Genomic DNA, 11,020 nt, shown 5'->3' with positions numbered 1-11,020 from the left:
TGTGAGTATTCAACACCTTAACGGGCTGAATGATAAGTTCACTTGCTGATCTAGAGGAAGGGCGGTGATATGTGTGGAAGTTGGGCCTGACTTCTTTTTCAATAGGGAGATATGAAACACATTATGGAAAAGGCAACTGTAACTAGTAGGCAACATCCAAAACCTTAAAAGGGCCATATTAATGTTGAAAGCTTCGTAGATTTTTCGCATAACCAAAGTAACATGCATGTAGGGTTATAGTTTCAAGAAAACCCAGTCACTAACTACGAACTCCCTATTTGTCCTTTTATGGTCAACATTTGGCTTCATTTTGTTCGGAGTAGAAGTCAAATGCTCTTTAAGGAAAGTGTTCATTTTCTCTCTTTCTTTTAACAGTTCTTCTACAACAGCAACATTAGAAGATTAGGAAGGAAGAATGAGAAGTTGAGTTGTACCAATACTCTTCCAAGCTCAACCAACTGCTAGGGAACTAGAAAACATATGCTTCATAAATAATTCTCTAGTCATTGGTTGAGCCTCTCAGATTGGCCATCTGTTTGTGGATGATAAGCGCTGCTGAAAAGAAATTGAGTACCCAATAGTTTAAGTAGTTCTTTCCAGAAAATACCATTAAATATATTGTCCCTATTAAAAATAATAGACCTTGGCATTCCATAAAGCTTAAAAATGTGGTCGAAGAACACTAGGTCCACTGTAGCAACCACTGTTCGAAACGAAGGCCGCCTAGACCGCATAGGTCCCATCTAGATGCTCGAAATTGAGAATCCGCTTCTATTTTCTCCAATTAGTCCCTCTAGGCGTTTTATTAACTCCTAGGTGCTTTTTAGTCATCTTGCCTAGGCCGCCTAGACTGCCTAGGTATCGCCTAAGCGATAATGAACAAAAGTATTTTTAATTGTGAATTTATTTTTTTGGTTTATTATAATTCAATTTTAAGTTGTTTCAATGATATTGTTGTTGAAATTTTGATGTTTGCACATTTTTAAAGATATACGTTACAAATATACACGTTTTTCTATATTAAATAATTTTATATTATTATTTTTAGATAGTATAATACATATTTTAATTGAATTTATATAATAATTTATTGATTAATAAATAAAAAATATAAAAATACAAATCCGATTAATCTCTGATTAATTCTGACTAATCCCCGATTAATCCCTGAGGGCCATGTCTGCCCGACTAGCGCCTAGCGTTTTTTACAACCTTGGTAGCAACATTAAAATGGTGAGTTAGACATATAAAGTGGCCCTATTTTGAGAACCTATCAACCACCACCAACATAATATCATAACATAGAACTTAGAGACCTTTTCAATAAAGTCCATAACGATATCCTTCTAAGCTTCATTTGGAATTGGTGAAGGTTGGAGGAGCCCAAAATATGTTGAATGGTCTGCCTCACACCTTTGACAAGTGTCAGATCGTGAGACCTATGTGGTCACTGAATGAAAGAGGTTAGGCCAATAAAAATGCTGATGTAACCGTGATAGTGTACCCTTGATGTTTGAGTGCGCCCCCATTAGGGAATTGTGGCAAGCCTCTATGATTTTATTCCTTAAATCAGTAGTAGAATTAATATAGAGCATGAAGTGATATATGAGCAATGTTCTAAAAATCGACCGAGATGAAGATTTTTAGAACACCATTCCGATTTTCTCAAGTCGGATGACATAAATCAATTGACCGATTTTTGGCCGCCAGGCGGTCCTAGGCGGGTTTAGGCGATCTTTTTGAAAAAATGGACCCTTAAATTTTATGCAAAATTTTTAAATTTTAAACAAAATATTAAATAACAAAAGCCTAAAAAAAGACCTTAAACCATCAAATGTATTTTTAAGAATATTAATTTTATTTTTTTAACACATTTTGTTATTAATGTAAATAATATAAAAATATATGTTTTTCTATCCTAAATATTTTCTATTATTATTTTTACATAGTATAATTTATTTTTAATTGTATTTATATAATAGTTTATATAATAAAAAATAAAAAAGTACAAAAAATACAAATCTGATTAATCCCTGATCAATCCTCGATTAATCCCTAAAGGTCATGCCAGCCCGACTAGCGCCTGTCATTTTTTACAACCTTGTATATGAGTAATCTATTAGAGTATGACTATGGAGATTGAGATGGAGTTTGCACCAGCAACTTTGGAATCCACCTAGAAGCCAATTCATCTTGATTATAGGAAAGGTGAATGTCCCCCATCCAACTTGGAACCACTATAGTCAAAGCTTATGGATTAGAAGGAGGAAGCTCAAGGCATTCATGTTGCCTAGAAAAAGCATATGCAGCCTTATGCGCATTTCTAGTTTTGTACTAGATAATGTAATACAATCATAAGAGCTTAGAAATTCCCTTATGTTATGGACATGTGTGTAGTTTCTATTCTAAGAGATGTTTGATGCTCTCGTAGTCCATCTTAATAATAAAAGTGGAATGCTGTAAGTAGTTCCTCCAAATGGAACATGCCTGTGGAATTGCTAGGTGTTCCCTCTCATAAAAAGCCTTTAATTCCTTGGGCTAAAATTGTTCTCCATTTCTACATCAATATTGCACCTATCCCAGTTCCATTAGCATTGCATTCCAATGTGAATGGTTGGTCAAAGTTAACTGTTCAGTTGGTAATAAAGAAGAAATAATAACGGGTAAATCTGTGGGAGGTTGCAGAAAAACATATTTCAGATTACTAGGTAAGGGTTTGAGCTCTAATTTTGGAGGTTCCTCCAACGAGGTTTTAGGCTTTGGTTTGATCTCACGATCAAGGTCTTCCTTTTTACCTTTTACCCAGTAGCAGATTTCAAGCGGAAGGTCCTCTATTGGTTCATCTAAATCTGAACCTTCCTCACTACCTGAATCTAATTCCGTAGAGGTATCATCTATGCAATAGTTAGTTTCCTCAACACACTCATCTAATAATGCATCTACAAAATTACAGCTCTTAGAGTGTTCTGAGGATGCTTCATGGAATCATAAACATTGAATGTTACCTATTCGTCTTGTACTCTTAGGACTAATTTACCTCCATGGACGTCTATGAGTGTCCTACCAGTTGTAAGGAATGGTCTCCCAATGAGGATATGGACGGAGTTATCTTCTTCCATGTCGAGCACCACAAAGTCGACTGGGAAGATCAGTTTGTCCACATTCACCAACACATCTTCAACTATGCCTCTAGGCCGAGCAATCGACCTTTCTGCTAAATGCAATGTCATATTTGTTGTTTTAGGCTCTCTAAGTCCCAATTTCCTGAAAATAGATAGAGGCATAAGGTTAATACTTGCTCCTAAATCGCATAATGCCCTATCTATGTACATGTTGCCTATCCTACAATGGATGGTGAAGCTGTTGAAACACCTTTCCACATAATTTTGATTTGACAAAATTGTTTAAGTATAATTAAAAACATATTCTAAACACACTAAGTTTAAATGCTTTGATTTATTCTACTAATGTGTTTGTTCAATGTTGAGTTAAAGTGTTTATAAGACACAAGATTAAAAGGCCCAAGCCCAATACGGAAGTCAAAGCCCAAGTCAAACAGTTTAAGGCAACTCGGCCCGCGTATGTCAAAACGCTGTCGTTATGTACAAAACGCAGCTCAGCGGAAGAAGGATCTAGAAGACCTTCGTGGAACAACTTCGGGACGAAGCTGCTGAGTTGATTCGACAAACAGTACAAGACAGCAGCTGGCTAAGAACAACTTCCAGACAAAGTGTTTCCACTTTGGGTAAAGTTCAGAAGACACAGTATGCTGTCCAGTTGACCTTACCATAAATGGAGAAACATTCTGCCGAGCTGACCAAAAGCTGACCGAGGACAGAAGATACTTAAATCTGATTGGCCGAGAGCTCTGAGCAAGACAGGATGACAACGACAGGAAGCCGTTTCCCTCCAACGGTTATTTCAAAATTCGAAATGACCGACACCTCAAACATCTCTATAAATAGAGCCCTTCAGTTGCTTCATTCATACAGAACTTGATCAAGCCATTACGCTGACCAAATTTCTACGCAAAGTTCTGCAAGAAAAAGCAAAGCAATCTTACACTAAATTTCATATCTTTTGTGTAAAAGTCTAGAGTGATTATTCAATCATCTAAGGTGTCTTAGCAATCATTGTTTAGGACAAACACTTATCATTTCTAGAGATTAGAAAGGAGAGGCTGAGTACTCGGTTATAGTACTCAGCAAGAGATTAGGATTGAGTAGAGGTATAGAGGAAGGTACTCTTGTTATACTCAGTTGCTAAGATTGTAAAAGGTTTGATGCTCTACCGTTAAAGAGCTCAATAGAGAATTCAAAATCTCGGAACGTGTTCCGGGGACAGGACGTAGGCTTGGAGGCCGAACCTGGATAAATCTGCTGAGTAACATATTTCTAACCTTTAACTCCTTTATATATTTATTGCTTGCTTAAACAAAAACTGACCAAGTAAAGAGGTCAAGCTGAGTTGTGCGCATTGAATATCTGAGCTCAGGAATAGACTTTAAGTGCTATCTCCTGACTCAAGTAAAGAAACTGACCTAGTCACTAGTTGACTGAGCCAGTATCTTGCTATTCACTCAGCGCCACTGTCCAAACCTTTTTCTCACGAAAAAGAAGTCTGCCCTAGCTTAAAATTTTTTAAATAGTTCCTAACCCCCCCTTGGAACTATACTTGTAACGTTATAAGGGACCAACAGAAGCTCCCCTGATCTTTAAGTTTGGGGGGTAATTTATGAGTGATTATGGTCGAGCATTGTTCTGTTTGGGCCACTATTTCATTTTCCCCAAACTTCTTTTTCTTAGACAACATGTCTTTGAGAAATTTTGCATAGTTAGGCATTTCCTCTAGTGCTTCCATTAATGGGATGTTAATTTCTAGCCTATTGAGAATCTCTGAGAATCTAGAAAATTTCTTGTCTAGGTTAGCCTTTTTCAGTTTTTGTGGAAACGGCAATTTAGGTACATAAGGTCTAACCTATTTTTCTACAGCTATCTCAGGAGTTGAATTTTCACACACAGGAAGGCACATTAGCATGGCGTACTTCTCCTGTTCGAACCGGGGTTTGAAACCAAACTTCTCCTCAGGAGGATAGATGGGGCGATTCAGGTGAGATCCAATGTAGATCCAACTTTCTATTCACTCGTGGGATCCGGGCGGTCCGGGGGGGACCACCACGGCTCCTCTCTACTCGAGAATCCATACATCCCTTATCAATGTATGGACAGCTATCTCTCGAGCACAGGTTTAGGTTCGGCTTCAATGGGAAAATAAAATGGAGCACCTAACAACGTATCTTCACAGACCAAGAACTACGAGATCGCCCCTTTCATTCTGGGGCGATGGAGGGATCATACCATTCGAGCCATTTTTTTTTTCATACTTTTCCCGGAGGTCTGGAGAAAGCTGCAATCAATAGGATTTTCCTAAACCTCCCTTCGCGAAAGGAAGGAGGTGAAATTCTTTTTCCTTTCCGCAGGGTTGCTTACCACTTCCGGTTCCTTACTTACCTGAGGCGTCGGTCGAGCTTGTGACTGGGGTGGTATGGGTGTGTCAACTTCCTTACCACTTCTCAAGGCGATGGCTTGAGCCGTTTCCTCTCGTGAGGTGATCGCCTCTTGGTACTCTCTTTCCTCCTGCCTGATTGTGACAATTTGCTTGTTCAGAGCCTTGTAGGCCGCCTCATTAGCTGCAAGTCGGGTTGTTATGTCCCCTAAGAGGGCTATCACTTTGTTAGAATACCCTGCTTGACTGTCATGAAAATTTATGTTAGGCTGGAAGTAAGAGAGATCATCTGTGGGTGCCCTGTATGGCCCTGATGGATATTGAGTGCTTGCCCAATCATCATAATAGTTGTAAGTTTCGGGTTTAGAATTATACCTCTGGTGGTTTCCCAAAAAACTTACATTCTCACCTCTAGGTACAAAATGGTTGATATGGCAAACCTCACCATGGTGGTTTTGGCCACATCGTACACAAAATGGTATCCTTGATGGGTTATTACGGCTAAGAGAAGCCACAAGGAAGTCCATTTTCTCGTTAAGGTCAGCCATGGATGGTTCAGAAGCTCTGTTATCCATGATAATGCTGAAAAAAATGGAAATTAAAACGTATAAAAATGTGCAGAATTTTACAATGACACAGATTTTACAATGTAATAGAATTTTCAAAGTAAAAGAAACTACAAAAATAAGAAAAATATGAACAACTATAAACAAAAATGAATGACTAAACTAACAAATTCGACCTTTGGTTCGATATTGCAGGAAAATAAATCCCCGGCAACGACGCCAAAAACTTGATGATTGGCGCTACCGAGATTTTATTTATTTTTATTTTTATTTTTTCTCCGGCAACGGCGCCAAAAACTTGATGCGCCCGCAGAGCGGTCGCCCTACGAGACTCACTAAGGGATAAGTGTACCCCATCGCTACCAAGTAATAATCTGGACAAGTCCAGATATCGAATCCACATGATTTATTCCACAAGTACCAAACTACTCGGCGTCTAATATTATCTAAGCTCTGGGGGGTTTGAGATTGAGTTTGTTTAAGTTAAACTACACCTAATTAGATTAAAGCTATTCCTAATTAAGTTATTCTACTCCTAAGTGATCCTTAAATAATGTAATTAACCTGGAATGAAACGTGGTGATACAATAATACCAAATTCAGTCTATTTTATCAACCAATTGTTAACCTAATCCGAGTTACTTGTGCCTAAGGCGATTAAACCTACTTATCATTCTATGGTTCCTAGCGCGTGATTCCCTTGTAAGGTCGAAACTAGCTCTAAGGCTTAGAAATTTGGGCTTAATCTTCTATAAGGTCGTCAATCTTATAGGCTCTGACTAGGTCAGATTCAGCTCACAATATGTGCCAAGTAATTGTTTGGATTTATGAATGAGTTAAACCAGAAAGGCAAAGCATAAGACATAGATTAAATAAAGCAATCAATTGAACAAAATAAAGACTTGAATTAATATTAAAGATGAAGAACGTGTTTGTCACGATGATACAATTAGCTTAGAATTCATAGAATGGATCAGAGGTAAACAGAATATAAAAGAGAAGAAATCCCTTTCAGGGAACCTGTCGACCAATGTAGACGTCTTCCTAGGACTTGAAGGATGGAGCCTTGAACAATCTTCGGGGAACACGGAGGTTGGATGTTCTTCAATGGTAGAAGGAAGGAAGGAGAAGATTCTTCAAGGATGGAGGCTAGGGTTTCTTTATAAAATTCAAGGATATCTTAAAATACAATGTTCTATTTATAGCTGTAGTTTGATGCCTAAACCCAATCTGATTTGTTTCCCGATGTAGATGGAAGAGTGGGGACGTAAACGTGGAGTCGTGGGGCCGGGAATTAGTCAAAAGACTAATTCCCGCATGCCATCTCGTCGAGCTGGCCCCTGGTTGCCAGCTCAGTGAGCTGGGCATGGCCAGCTTGTCGCACTAGCAAGGCCAGCTCGCCGAGCTGGCCTATAGTGGCCAGTTCGATGGGCTCAATATGCCCAATTCGTCGAGCGACTGTCGGGGGTCCCCGAGACGCGATTTTTGCCCGAAATTGATCATGTTTTGACCTGTACACGCACATAAACTCCAAACGATGTTAGTCCAAAGGCTAAATTGACCCACCAGTCATCTGATTTGAGTAAAAACTCCATTTGGTGCGACCTTTAGTGGATCAATCAGTCGAAATAAATAAGTGGGAGTTCACATGTGTGCTATTTTGGCAATATTTGCCTGAAAACAATCAGAAAATGGCTAGAAACTACAAAAGTAAATAAAACATATGCTAAAACCAACTAACACGCACACATGCATAAAAGTGCGAGAATTGCTCACTTATTGAATGAAAACTACACAAAACCATTCTAAAAACCGTACCTAAAGATAAGGGTTTTCGACTTCTATCAATATCCACTACCCTTTTCTGCACCAGCAGTTCAGGCTTGGTGTTATCCATTTTGCCTGCATTGGCTGACTTAGATGCAGTGGGCATCTTTCGATTGGAGTATATCCACTTTGGCTCATCTACTCCACGAGCTTGACCTCTGCATCTATGATGGACAGAAGGAGCTCAAGGGCATGGGTGTCCTTGTTTAGGTACAATGCTAATCTTGAGATTTTGATCTGGCGATCTCTTTTGTTTATATGCACTAACTTATTTGCTTGTTTGCAGATTTGGGCTTACGAGCATGGGTTGGTACCATCACCTATGTTGAGCCAGCGTGCTGCTGCTCCCCTAGTCTTGTGATATATCCCATGTCTAACTGGACTTGGACTGTAGAATTCTCAATAAATGGGATCAGGACCTAACTAGCCGCTCTATCCTGGGATGAGGTATGTCGAGTATCGTAGGTTTGTTGTTGGAACTAGCTGGAGTTAAGATATGAGGAAAGACTCCCGATTGAGTACTCATAGGTTTGTGGTTGAGTTCCCTCTGACTTGGGTATACTATTTGGGAGATAGGGTCCATAGTTCGCAGGAGGGACCCGCTAGATGTTCCATTCCTTTACCTCCACCTGTGGAGATGATTTACATGCCCTGCTATACTGGAGATACGACTTTTGCGAGGCTGATTAGGGGAGAGCGGGTGACAGAGCATGCAGAGGGTGATTACCCTACTTTCATTGAGGATTTTCTGCGATGGACACTAGTTCGTCCAAGAGATGATGGTTTTTTCCCTGAGGCACCGCCACATGTATGTGTCCATATTCTGAACTTGTTCATATTGCTTTTGGTTTAATTCTTCACTGATAAATATCTGAATGTTACAGTCCAATCGGAGGACCAGAGTTGAGTAGTATGCTCAGAGCGCTGGAGCTGAGTCTTCATCAGGTCCTTCTGCAGCTGTCCGTGCCTCCAACTCAGGTGCTCGTGCCCCTATGGGAGATATAGTGATTGGAGAGCTGGTAGAGCATTTGAACACTATCCTATTTCTCTTACGCTCTTATGGGACCAAGAGCACTGTGGAGTTTCCTTAGAAGCCTTCTTATCAGCCGTCCTTTGATCCACCGATCATTACTCATGTAAGCTTTATTTACAATCCAACTTTTAATCACTATTGGGTTGTTCAATATGTTGATGTTGTGACATTATGTTTGAAATGGATCTCATGTGCTACTGGCGTTAGGATGACTTATCTTATCCAAGGGATGGATGATGCGCATTTTACGTATATGTGTATGTGAAGGCAAGTGTACCTTAGTCGTGTATCAAGTAATAAAGTGAAAGTAGAGTATCGTTCCCACGAGGATGGTGATTATAAGTACTAATCTCTTTGCTTACTATCTATTATTTCAACAATCGAAATGTAGAGTTTTTTTGACAACCAAGTTAAGACTTAAGCAAGAAATGAAATGAAAATTATACAAATTAGGTGAGAGATTACTTATATTGAAAGAAACTAAGGCTTTTAGCTTCACTTAACCCCTTTTAAGTTGTTTTATTTTTTTAAGATAACGATTTTTCTTATTAACTAATAGATTCTCGAGATTGGCTCTAAACTCTCGATTAATTACTTTCCCTTGGTCCGACTCAAGTAATTAATCTAGAGAAGCATTAAGTTTTATTAATCTAAACCTTTTAACCTACTTTACCTTGGTCCGACTAAAGTGATTACTTCAGATTCAAGAAAAACCGCTCAAGTAATTAGTTCTAAAATTTCGTTTAATTACTTTCCCTTGGTCCGGCTCAAGTAATTAATCCAAAGAAGCATTAAGTTTTCTTAGTTCCAAACCTTCGATTTATTACTTTCCATTGGTCCGGCTCAAGTAATAAATCTAAGATTTGTAATAAGATTCATGAAAAACCTTGGAAAACCAATAAGCCACACTAAATGATCATTAGGTCCAACTTATGAATTTCGATTAATCAATTTAATCACGGTCAATATAAACGATTAATTATATTCAAGTAGGAAGTTGGCCCATCTCCTACAAGCATTAAGAAACATAAGTTAGTTCTAAAAAAGGATAAACATAGGTTAAATAGGTTAAACGCAATTACCACATAATTAAGGTTAAGATCCGCTTTTAGCCTTAGTTAAGGGGGTTTTAGCCCATGATTAGATTAAAACACACCTTAAAAAGATAGATAATGGAGTTCATAGTAATAAAAGAGATTGAAGTTTAGAAGAAACCGTAATGATGATTGCCGAACGAACTTCTTCGGTAACTTAAAACTTACTTTTATTGGATGAACTTTGCACAAACAACACTGTGAGAACAATAACATCAATTACAACAACAACAAACAACTGATTTTTAAAGAGAAAAATCAGCAAAATAACATTATAGAGGGAAGAATTAAGCCTAAGCTTGGTGTGCCTTCAAATGGCTCCTAAGGTCTCCTTTTATAGTAAAATGGCACACATAATTCTAAGGACCAAGTCTCCTTATGGCCTCCCATTCCCTAATCTTCTGAATTCAGCCTTTAAGAGAGGGTCGTGGAAGACTTTGACAATTTAGGAGTTGAAATGTGTAAAGGTGGGAAAGGAATCATAGGCTTCAACATGTTCATCAACTTTGGATAATTTTCTTGGCCTGATACACTTTGAATTTGGAGATGATTATTATTAGTCACTTGTTCATCTTTCTCTTAGCTTTCCAACGCATTTTGAATCGCCTCAATCCGAGTCTGTATGAGGGAGATAAGTTGAAAATATGAAAATTTGTCAAATCTGTCCTAGTGTGAACAATTGGACTTTTAGCTTACATCACCTATCCGCGATGAAGTGCATGCTGGATGTCACTAAAACTCTATTTTTTCTGGTCCCTTTTACTCCCGAGTTGTCGCCTTAAGCCCCGACTTGGTTATTTGTGCCGAAAACCTTGCGAAAGTGCCTAAAAACACACAAAGTGGCTTAGATACATAAAATGAAGAAAATATACAAGAACCATTACTAAAATTTATTAAAATGATACAAAATAACTAGTAATTAAATACTAAAAATGCTATAAATTACGATGATAACAATGGAGCATCAAATTCTCAAAGATAACGTCTTGTTCTCG

Source organism: Euphorbia lathyris, chromosome 9 (genome assembly GCF_963576675.1).
Source record: "Euphorbia lathyris chromosome 9, ddEupLath1.1, whole genome shotgun sequence".
Lineage (NCBI taxonomy): Eukaryota > Viridiplantae > Streptophyta > Magnoliopsida > Malpighiales > Euphorbiaceae > Euphorbia > Euphorbia lathyris.
The sequence above is the reverse complement of the archived record's forward strand: the minus strand, read 5'-3'. Positions refer to the sequence as shown.